The following is an 11353-nucleotide window of genomic DNA, read 5'->3' on the forward strand; positions in this document are numbered from 1 at the left end:
CCACTCAGTCCTACTTCTTGTTCAGCCAATCACTAAGACAAACAAGTTTGTTGACATTTACAGGAAATAAAGCTACCCTCTTCTTATTTACAATGTCACCAGAAAGTGAGAACAGCCATTTGCATGGTACTTTTATAGCTGGCACAGCAAGGTAGTATGCACCAGATATGCTACACATTCGTATGCCTCTTCATGCTTCGGCCACCATTCCAAGGGACATGCTTCCATGCTGACAATGCTCTTTAAAAAAATAATGCGTCAATTAAATTTGTGACTAAACTCCTTAGGGGAGAATAGTATGTCCCCTGCTCTGTTTTACGCACATTCTGACATATTTCATGTTATAGCAGTCTTCGATGATGACCCAGCACATATTCATTTTAAGAACACTTTCACTGCAGTTTTGACAAAACGCAAAGAAGGTACCAATGTCAGATTTCTAAAGATAGCTACAGCACTCAAGAAAAGGTTTAAGAATCTGAAGTGCCTTTCAAAATCTGAGAGAGACGAGGTGTGAAGCATACTTTCAGAAGTCTTAAAAGAGCAACACTTCAATGCAAAAATTACAGAACCCGAACCACCAAAATAGAAAATCAACCTTCTGCTGGTGGAATCTCACTCAGATAATGAAAATGAACATGCATCGGTCCGCACTGCTTTGGATTATCATCACGCAGAACCCATCCTCAGCATGGACACACATCCCCTGGAATGACGGTTGAAGCATGAAGGGATATATGAATCTTTAGCACATCTGGCACATAAATATCTTGCGACACCAGCTACAACATTGCCATGAGAACGCCTGTTCTCACTTTCAGGTGACATTGTAAACAAGAAACAGGTAGCATTATCTCCTGCAAAAGTAAATAAACTCGTTTGTCTGAGCGATTGGCTGAACAAGACGTAAACTGAGTGGACTTGCAGGTTCTATAATTTTACATTGTTTTATTTTTGAAGGCAGTTTTTTGAAGGCAGTTCTTTGTACATAAGTCTACATTTTTAAGTTCAACTTTCATGATAAAGAGACTGCACTATAGTACTTGTATTAGGTGAATTGAAAAATGCTATTTCTTTTGTTTTTTTACAGTGCAAATACTTGTAATAAAAAATAAATAGAAAGTGAGCACTGTACACTTTGTGTTGTGTTGCAATTGAAATCAATATATTTGAAAAAGCAGAAAACATCCATAAATATTTAAACAAATGATATTCAATTATTATTTAACAGTGCAATTAATAGCAATTAATTTTTTTAATTGCGATTGTTTTTTTTAATCGGTTGAGAGCCCTACTATAAATATAAGCAGACACTAGTCCACTACAGTCAAAAGAGTGGCACCCACTCACTCAGTGGTGAATTTGGCACATATACTGTTGTACAGTGGGTCTGTTGGATTTAATATCTACTGATTTTTTGCACATAAGTGGATACCTGATTTTAAAAGGCAATAGGAATGGATGAGCCCCATTTCATTCTCATATTAGAAAACAGAGAAAACAGAACAAACTGCAGCATTTCTGAACTTCACAAAAGACTTTTCATATATCTCTTTTGACAGTCTGACACTCAATTCAGATGTTCATGGGCTGACAAAAGAGGAATTTAAGTCAGTCTGAACTTTCAGAACATAAACATGGATCAGAACCAATGGGCATTTTTAAAAAGTAGTTGCATATAATTTGCCTTAATAAAAGTTAAAGAAGTAAAAGGTCAAGTGAAAATGAAAAGCCCTATAAGCATTAGAAAGATGTACAGTCAATAAAAAGCACTTTTATAGGTGGAAAGCATTTTGTTCTTACAACTACAAAGAGGTCCTAAGTCAGAGAAAAGTACTGAGAAGAGTACTGTAAGTACTGACAATATATTACAAATTTCTGCAATGAGTATTTTTTAAAAGGGGAAAGAAAAATATATATTTTTCATTATCATTAGTAAGCGTATGAAAAGAGCCAGTCATTTAATTTTGTTCCTGGGTTGGTAAAATGTTATTTATATTTTGCAAAAGTGTGTGTGCGCACACTTATAGCAAATTATAGTTACAAATGAATTTCTCCATATTTATATTGCTTTCTTTTATTACCTGCTATTAGCTCGCTTTTGCCACAGCACTATGTCATTCATATCTTATGATCTTTTGTGTAGTTCTAGGTAAAGAAAGAATAATCTTTATACTTAATGACCCAATATCAACATGACCCATAATCAAGTCCTTTTTCTGTGCATATCCATTTTCATTTTTTAGAATTATGCAACTCCCTGTACGCTGAAAGGAACATCAAGATAGAGGAAAAATAAATAGGAAACACCAAATAGTGCTACTTTAAAAACTTTGTTGCTATTAAAGCACCACTCAATTATTTATTATGTTTATGGCCAAAAGAAGACTGCACATTCTGTTATACAGAAGACTTTCAAAGAGCAGTTGTGACACTTGCAAAATGCAATTGGTTTATGAAGCTAAACTTAATTAGCTCAACTTTCTTGCAGACCACATCAAACAACACTGTTTGATGTATTCTGCAAGATGACCAAGTCTCTTACAACTGGCTAAGTGTCACAATGAAAAGGCACCTATACTTACTTCTGGGAACTGAAATGAGCTGTTTTAAGTGGAGCTTTTCTTCCATTTTCTGAGGCTGCACTGCTCTGACCTTCCCAAAATCAATCCTTTACGGATTAACATGTAAAGCAGTGTCGAATTAATTTCAGAAAGCGAATATGAGATCAGCCTAGGATGATACAAAACTTCTAACTCCTAAATACACTAATGCTTCTAGCCGCTCAATGAGAAGTTGTCAATAAAAAGAGGGACAGGGTAGCTAGAGGGATTTGAAGCGTGGAGCAATCTATCAGGGTAGTTGGAGCTTTGCCTACTTCTGTGTCATGGCTAATGCATTCCTCTAGAAGTTAATCCTATTTCTAAAGACCCTCCTGTGAGGAGCACATAGGCCGTGCTGAATGAGAACTAAAATGCATTAAAATTCTCAACAACGTCACCAAAAGGCACACTATTAGATTCTGAGTGTCGACAATAAGATGGCTCATTAAAAGTGCAAGGTCTTAAAGAATCAACTTTTGTTACAATATATTTGATATAAAAAGACTTTCGTTGCAGCGGTGTCTCAAATGTGTTGGATATTTTCTATTAGACATTGCTAAGAATTCAGATAGATTAATCATTGCCATAAAACTAAGCTTGCACAATATGACAACATTAATATTTTCATGGAGAACACAGTTTCCATAACATTGCACATCTATTACACAACAGCATAACCTAACTAGTTTTAAATATTTGAAGTATCGAACATATTCAGTTTTTTCATACAGCTACTCTGCATGTCTGAACACATTTTCAGTGTTCTGTTCCTTGTGATTCAAATAAGAGATAAAAAAGGTAAGTGATCTAGGTACTATTGGAGAACTTCACATTTTAAATGTACATTTGAAATTAAATCTTGACCACAGAGTTTGAGCCTCAATAAGTTATACACCGAGGAAACACAAGAATGCGCTAAGGATCATTCAGACAAGTTCTACTGCAATGCTAACAGTATTAACAGTGCTACAAATAATCAGTGACATGAATCCTCTTCATATAGTAGTAAAAAGAGGATGAAAGTGGAAGAAGTTGAAACATAAGAGGTAATATGTGTAAATGGAGACCTATTATGCATAAGACAATACGGATTGGTGAGTATAGCAAAAGGATAGGAATCAGGAGGGTCTAAATATAGGCTAAGGTATTTCTGAAGGGACAATCCTGTCCTCCATTCATGTATGTGAAGGGTACCAAAAGCAACAGAACTTGTGTACAACTACTGCCTTGGGATGGGGGGGGGGAGGATTAGGAGAGCTCACAGAGCAAATGACCTTACCTTTGTGATGCTGCAAAGCCATGCTCCATTTGGGTTCTCTGTGCATTGTTATGTAACAGATACTGGGAGTGGCCCATTACCATCTACAGAATTGGGGCACTAGGGTCACAGAATCTAATCAAGTCCTATGGTTGGAGTGGTGGTTGTGAAGAGACTCCAATGGTGTAATGAAAGTTTTCCATTCCTTCCCACCTCACTTCCAGTGATTTAACTATTATCCACTATAGTTACTTAGTCCGCAATGAGAACAGGATTTTCTGTGAGATGCATAGGCACAAGAAAGTCATTTAGTCAACCACATAAAACTGCGTATAATATAGGAATGTTGGCCTAGAAGGGAACTTCCTGGGTCATCAAATCCAGTTCACCACCAAAGGTGACACTGTCACATAACCCCAGCCACAAGTTTATCAAGCTCCATCTTAAAACTAGTTAGATTGTTTCCCCCATTACTCCTATTGGGAGGCTGCTCCAGAACCTCACCCCTCCCTAATGGTTAGAAACCTTCTTCTAATTTCCAGCCTGAACTTATTCATAGCTAGTTCATATCAATTTATTCTTGTGCCAACATTGTTCATCAGCTTAATTACCCCCTCACCTTCTCTGGTGTTCACCCCCGATGTATTTACAAAGAGCAATAATCTCCCCTCAGGCTTCACTTTGCCAGGAGCAGCACCACGGTTTCTGGCACCCTCGGCAGAATTCGGGGGGCGGTATTTTGTGCGCTCCCCAGGGGGCACATGGGAGCTTCTGGTTCCACTCCCGTCGCGCCGCCGAAGAAGGACCCTCCGCTGAAATGCTGCAGGCGACAGCGGCAGTCATTGAGCTGCTCAATTGCCTGACGCTGTTTTCTGCAGCATATCGGCAGAAGGTCCTTCTTTGGCGGCATGACGGGAGCAGAATTGGAAGCTCCTGTGTGCCCCGTGGGGAGCACACAAAATGCCGCCCCCCGAATCCTGGCGCCCTAGGCGACCGGCTAGGGTTGCCTAATGGAAGCGCCGGCCCTGCACTTTGCTAGGCTACATAAACCCAGCTCGTTTAGTCTCCTCTTGTATAACAGGTTTTCCATTCCCCTGATCATCCCCGTAGCCCTTCTCTGCACCAGTTTCCTTTAAACATATCTTTATTGAACATGGCGACCAGAACTGTTCACAGTATTTCAGATGAGGTCTTACTAATGCCTCGTACAATGTCATTAATACTTCCCAATCTCTACTGGAAATAGTTTAGCAAAAAGCAAATGATATATAAGGAACGAGAAATTTTACTTGATGGCATTCACTGCTAAGGTAAAGTGAACTGGGTATTTCCTGGTTCACATATCAAGCAGAATCTTTATTACTGAAAGAACATAAGAACGGCCGTACTGGGTCAGACCAAAGGTCCATCTAGCCCAGTATCTGTCTACCGACAGTGAACAATGCCAGGTGCCCCAGAGGGAGTGAAGCTAACAGGCAATGATCAAGTGATCTCTCTCCTGCCATCCATCTCCATCCTCTGATGAACGGAGGCTAGGGACACCATTTTTTACCCTTCCTGGCTAATAGCCATTTATGGACTTAGCCACCATGAATTTATCCAGTTCCCTTTTAAACATTGTTATAGTCCCAGCCTTCACAACCTCCTCAGGTAAGGAGTTCCACAAGTTGACTGTGCGCTGTGTGAAGAAGAACTTCCTTTTATTTGTTTTAAACCTGCTACCTATTAATTTCATTTGGTGACCCCTAGTTCTTGTATTATGGGAATAAGTAAATAACTTTTCCTTATCCACTTTCTCCACATCACTCATGGTTTTATATACCTCTATCATATCCTGCCTTAGTCTCCTCTTTTCCAAGCTGAAGAGGCCTAGCCTCTTTAATCTTTCCTCATATGGGACCCTCTCCAAACCCCTAATCATTTTAGTTGCCCTTTTCTGGACCTTTTCTAGTGCTAGAATATCTTTTTTGAGGTGAGGAGACCACATCCGTACACAGTATTCGAGATGTGGGCGTACCATGGATTTATATAAGGGCAATAATATATTCTCAGTCTTATTCTCTATCCCCTTTTTAATGATTCCTAACATCCTGTTTGTTTTTTTGACCGCCTCTGCGCACTGCGAGGACATCTTCAGAGAACTATCCACGATGACACCAAGATCTTTTTACTGACTCGTTGTAGCTAAATTGGCCCCCATCATATTGTATGTATAGTTGGAGTTATGTTTTCCAATGTGCATTACTTTACATTTATCCACATTAAATTTCATTTGCCATTTTGTTGCCCAATCACTTAGTCTTGTGAGATCTTTCTGAAGTTCTTCACAATCTGCTTTGGTCTTAACTATCTTGAGTAGTTTAGTGTCGTCTGCAAACTTTGCCACCTCACTGTTTGCCCCTTTCTCCAGATCATTTATGAATAAATTGAATAGAATTGGTCCTAGGACTGACCCTTGGGGAACACCACTAGTTACCCCTCTCCATTCTGAGAATTTACCATTAATTCCTACCCTTTGTTCTCTGTCTTTTAACCAGTTCTCAGTCCATGAAAGGACCTTCTCTTTTATCCCATGACAGTTTAATTTACGTAAGAGCCTTTGGGGAGGGACCTTGTCAAAGGCTTTCTGGAAATCTAAGTACACTATGTCCACTGGATCCCCCTTGTCCACGTTTGATGACCTCCTTCAAAGAACTCTAATAGATTAGTAAGACATGATTTCCCTTTACAGAAACCATGTTGACTATTGCTCAACAGTTTATGTTTTTCTCTGTGTCTGACAATTTTATTCTTAACTATTGTTTCGACTGATTTGCCTGCTACTGATGTTAAACTGACAGGTCTGTAATTGCCGGGATCACTTCTAGAGCTCTTTTTAAATATTGGCGTTACATTAGCTAACTTCCAGTCATTGGGTAACGAAGCCGATTTAAAGGACAGGTTACAAACCTTACTTAATAGTTCCGCAACTTCACATTTGAGTTCTTTCAGAACTCTTGGGTGAATGCCATCTGGTCCCAGTGACTTGTTAATGTTGAGTTTATCAATTAATTCCAAAACCTCCACTAGTGACACTTCAATCTGTGACAGTTCCTCAGGATTTGTCACCTACAAAAGCCAGCTCAGGTTTGGGAATCTCCCTAACATCCTCAGCCGTGAAGATTGAAGCAAAGAATCCATTTAGTTTCTCTGCAATGACTTTATCGTCTTTAAGCGCTCCTTTTGTATCTCGATCATCAAGGGGCCCCACTGGTTGTTTAGCAGACTTCCTGCTTCTGATGTACTTACAAAACATTTTGTTATTACCTTTGGAGTTTTTGGCTAGCCGTTCTTCAAACTCCTCTTTGGCTTTTCTTATTACACTCTTGCACTTCAGCTGGCAATGTTTGTGCTCCCTTCTATTTGCCTCACTAGGATTTGACTTCCATTTTTTAAAGGAAGTCTTTTTATCTCTCACTGCTTCTTTTACATGGTTGTTAAGCCATGGTGGCTCTTTTTTAGTTCTTTTACTGTGTTTCTTAATTTGGGGTATACATTGAAGTTGGGCCTCTATTATGGTGTCTTTAAAAAGGACCCATGCAACTTGCAGGGATTTCACTTTAGTCACTGTACCTTTTAACTTTTGTTTAACTAACCCCCTCATTTTTGTATAGTTCCCTCTTTTGAAATTAAATGCCACAGTGTTGGGCTGTTGAGGTGTTCTTCCCCCCACAGGTGTGGTGAATGCTATTGTATTATGGTCACTATTTCCAAGCGGTCCTGCTATAGTTACCTCTTGGACCAGCTCCTGCGCTTCACTCAGGATTAAATCTAGAGTTGCCTCTCCCCTTGTGGGTTCCTGTACCAGCTGCTCCATGAAGCAGTCATTTAAAGTATCGAGAAATTTTATCTCTGCATTTCGTCTTGAAGAGAAATGTTCTCAGTCAATATGGGGATAATTGAAATCCCCCACTATTATTGGGTTCTTAATTTTGATAGCCTCTCTGATTTCCCTTAGCATTTCATCATCACTATTACTGTCCTGGTCAGGTGGTTGATAATAGATCCCTAATGTTATATTTTTATTAGAGCATGAAATTTCTATCCATAGCGATTCTATGGAACATGTGGATTCGCTTAAGATTTTTACTTCATTTGAATCTACATTTTCTTTCACATATAGTGCCACTCCTCCCCCGCACGACCTGTTCTGTCCTTCTGATATATTTTGTACCCCAGAATGATTGTGTCCCATTGATTGCTCTCAGTCCACCAGGTTTCTGTGATGCCTATTATATCAATATCCTCCTTTATCACAAGGCAATCTAGTTCACCCATCTTATTATTTAGACTTCTAGCATTTGTGTACAAGCACTTTAAAAACTTGTCCCTATTTATTTGTCTGCCCTTTTCTGATGTGCCAGATTCTTTTTAATGTGACTGTTTATCATCTAATTCAGCCCTTACATTATCCTCTTCCGTCCTCTGTTCCTGACTATAACCTGGAGATTCCCTATCATCAGACTCTCCCCTAAGAGATGTCTGTGTCCGATCCACATGCTCCTCTGCAGCAGTCGGCTTTCCCCCATCTCCTAGTTTAAAAACTGCTCTACAAGTTTTTAATGTTTAGTGCCAGCAGTCTGGTTCCCCTTTGGTTTAGGTGGAGCCCATCTCTCCTGTATAGGCTCCCCCCATCCCAAAAATTTCCCCAGTTCCTAATGAATACCTCCTCTCTACACCATCGTCTCATCCACGCATTGAGACTCTGAAGTTCTGCCTGCCTACCTGGCCCTGCGTGTGGAACTGGGAGCATTTCTGAGAATGCCACCATAGAGGTCCTGGATTTCAGTCTCTTCCCTAGCAGCCTAAATTTGGCTTCCACGACATCTCTCCTACCCTTCCCTATGTCACTGGTACCTACATGTACCACGACCACCGGCTCCTCCCCAGCACTATACATAAGTCTGTCTAGATGCCTCAAGAGAACCGCATAGAATCAAATGAAGTAAAAATCTGAAATGAACCAACTGTTCCACAGAATCTCTAAGGATAGTAATACTATGCTCAAATAATAAGAATACAGCAGTAGGGCTATATTACTGATCACTTGACCAGGATGGTGTTAGTGACTGTGAAATGCTCAGGCAGATTAGAGAAGCTATTAAAATAAAAAACTTAATAATAATGGGGGATTTCAACTATCCTCACATTGACTGGGTACATGTCACCTCAGGATGGAATGCAGAGAAAGTTTCTTGACACCTTAAATGACTGCTTCTTGGAGTAGCTAGTCCTGGAATCCATAGGAAGAAAGGCAATTCTTGATTTAGTCCTAAATGGAACAAAGGATCTGGTCCAAAAGGTGAATATAGCTGGACTGCTTTCGTAATAGTGACCATAATATAATTAAATATAACATCCCTGTGGCAGGGAAAACACTACAGCAGTGGCACCACTGTAGCATTTAATTTCAGAAAGGGGGACTACACAAAAATGAGGTTAGTTAAACAGAAATTAAAAGGTATAGTGCAAAAAGTGAAATCCCTGCAAGCGCCATGGAAACTTTTTAAAGACACCATAATAGAGGCTCAACTTAAATGTATACCCCAAATTAAAAAAACATAGTAAGTGAACCAAAAAAGTGCCACCGTGGCTAAACAACAAAGTAAAAAGTAGTGAGAGGCAAAAAGGCATCTTTTAAAAAGCAGAAGTTAAATCCTAGTGAGGAAAACAGAAAGGAGCATAAACTCTGGCAAATGAAGCATAAAACTATAATTAAAAAGGCCAAAAAAGAATTTGAAGAACAGCTAAAGACTCAAAAAAATTTTGCTATTACTTTTTAAGTATGTCAGAAGCAGGAAGCCTGCTAAACAACCAATGGGGCCACTAGACGACTGAAATGGTAAAGGAGCATTCAAGGACGATAAGGCCACTGCAGAGAAACTAAATGAATTCTTTGCATCGGTCTTCATGATTGAGGATGTGAGGGAGATTCCCAAACCTGAGCCATTCTTTTTAGGTGACAAATCTGAGGAACTGTCCCAGATTGAGGTGTCATTAGAGGAGCTTTTGGAACAAACTGATAAACTAAACAATAATAAATCACCAGGACCAGATGGTTTTCACCCAAGAGTTTTGAAGGAATTCAAATGTGAAATTGCAGAACTATAACTGTAGTCTTTAACCTATTATTTAAATCAACTTCTGTATCAAATGACTGGAGGATAGTGAATGTGACGCCAATTTTTAAAAAGGGCTTCAGAGATGATCCCGGCAATTAGAGGCCGGTAAGCCTGATTTCAGTACCAGGCAAACTGGCTGAAACTACAGTAAAGAACAAAATTGTCAGACACATAGATGAACATAATTTGTTGGGGAAGAGTCAACGTGGTTTTTGTAAAGGGAAATCATGCCTTACTATCTACTAGAATTCTTTGAGGGGGTCAACAAGCATGTGGACAAGTGGGATTTAATGGATATAATGTACTTAGATTTTCAGAAAGCCTTTAATAAGGTCCCTCACCAAAGGCTCTTAAGCAAAGTAAGCTATCATGGGATAAGATGGAAGGTCCTCTCATCGGTTGGTAACTGGTTAAAAGATAGAAAACAGAGGGTAGGAATAAAGGGTAAGTTTTCAGAATGGAGAGAGGCAAATAGTGCTGTTCCTCAGGGATCTGTACTAGGCTCAGCCCTATTCAACATATTCATAAATTATCTGGAAAAAGGGGTAAATAGTGAGGTGGCAAAATTTGCAGATGATACAAAACTACTCAAAATAGTTAAGTCCCAAGCAGACTGTGAAGAGCTACAAAAGGAGCTCTCAAAACTGGGTGACTAGGCAATAAAATGGCAGATGAAAGTAATGCACACTGGAAAACATAATTCCAACGATATATATGAAACCAAGGGGTCTAAATTAGCAGTTACTAGTCAAGAAAAAGATTTTGGAGTCAGAGTAGATAGTTCTCTGAAAACATCCACTCAATGTGCAGCAGCAGTCAAAAAAGCAAACAGCATGTTGGGAATAATTAAGAAAGGGATAGATAAGACAGAAAATATGATATTGCCTCTGTATAAGTCCATGGTACACCCACATCTTGAATACTATGTGCAGATGTGGTGGCTCCATCTCAAAAAAGATATAATGGAATTGGAAAAGGTTCAGAAAAGGGCAACAAAAATGAACAGGGTTATGGAACAGCTGCCATATGATGGGAGATTAGTAAGACTGGGACTTTTCAGCTTGGGAAAAAGACAACTCAAGGGCGATATGAAAGAGGTCCATAAAAATCATGACTGGTGTGGAGAAAGTAAAGAAGGAAGTGTTATTTACTCCTTCTCATAACACAAGAACTAGGGGTCACCAAATGAAATTAATAAGCTACAGATCTAAAACAAACAAAAGGAAGTATTTTGTCACCCAACGCACAGTCAACTTGTGGAACTCCTTCCCAGAGGACGTTGTGAAGGCCAAGCCTATAACATAGTTCAAAAAAGAACTAGGTAAATTCAA

The 11353-nt window shown here is 39.3% G+C and overlaps 1 protein-coding gene across 1 annotated transcript in view; it reads right to left on the reverse strand.

Annotated features, from left to right (window-relative positions):
- Positions 1–11353, reverse strand: part of HLCS (holocarboxylase synthetase) — a 205285-nt gene that overhangs the window by 60885 nt on the left and 133047 nt on the right. The window lies entirely within an intron of this gene.

Source organism: Gopherus flavomarginatus, chromosome 1, assembly GCF_025201925.1.
Source record: "Gopherus flavomarginatus isolate rGopFla2 chromosome 1, rGopFla2.mat.asm, whole genome shotgun sequence".
NCBI classification, from domain to species: Eukaryota; Metazoa; Chordata; order Testudines; family Testudinidae; genus Gopherus; species Gopherus flavomarginatus.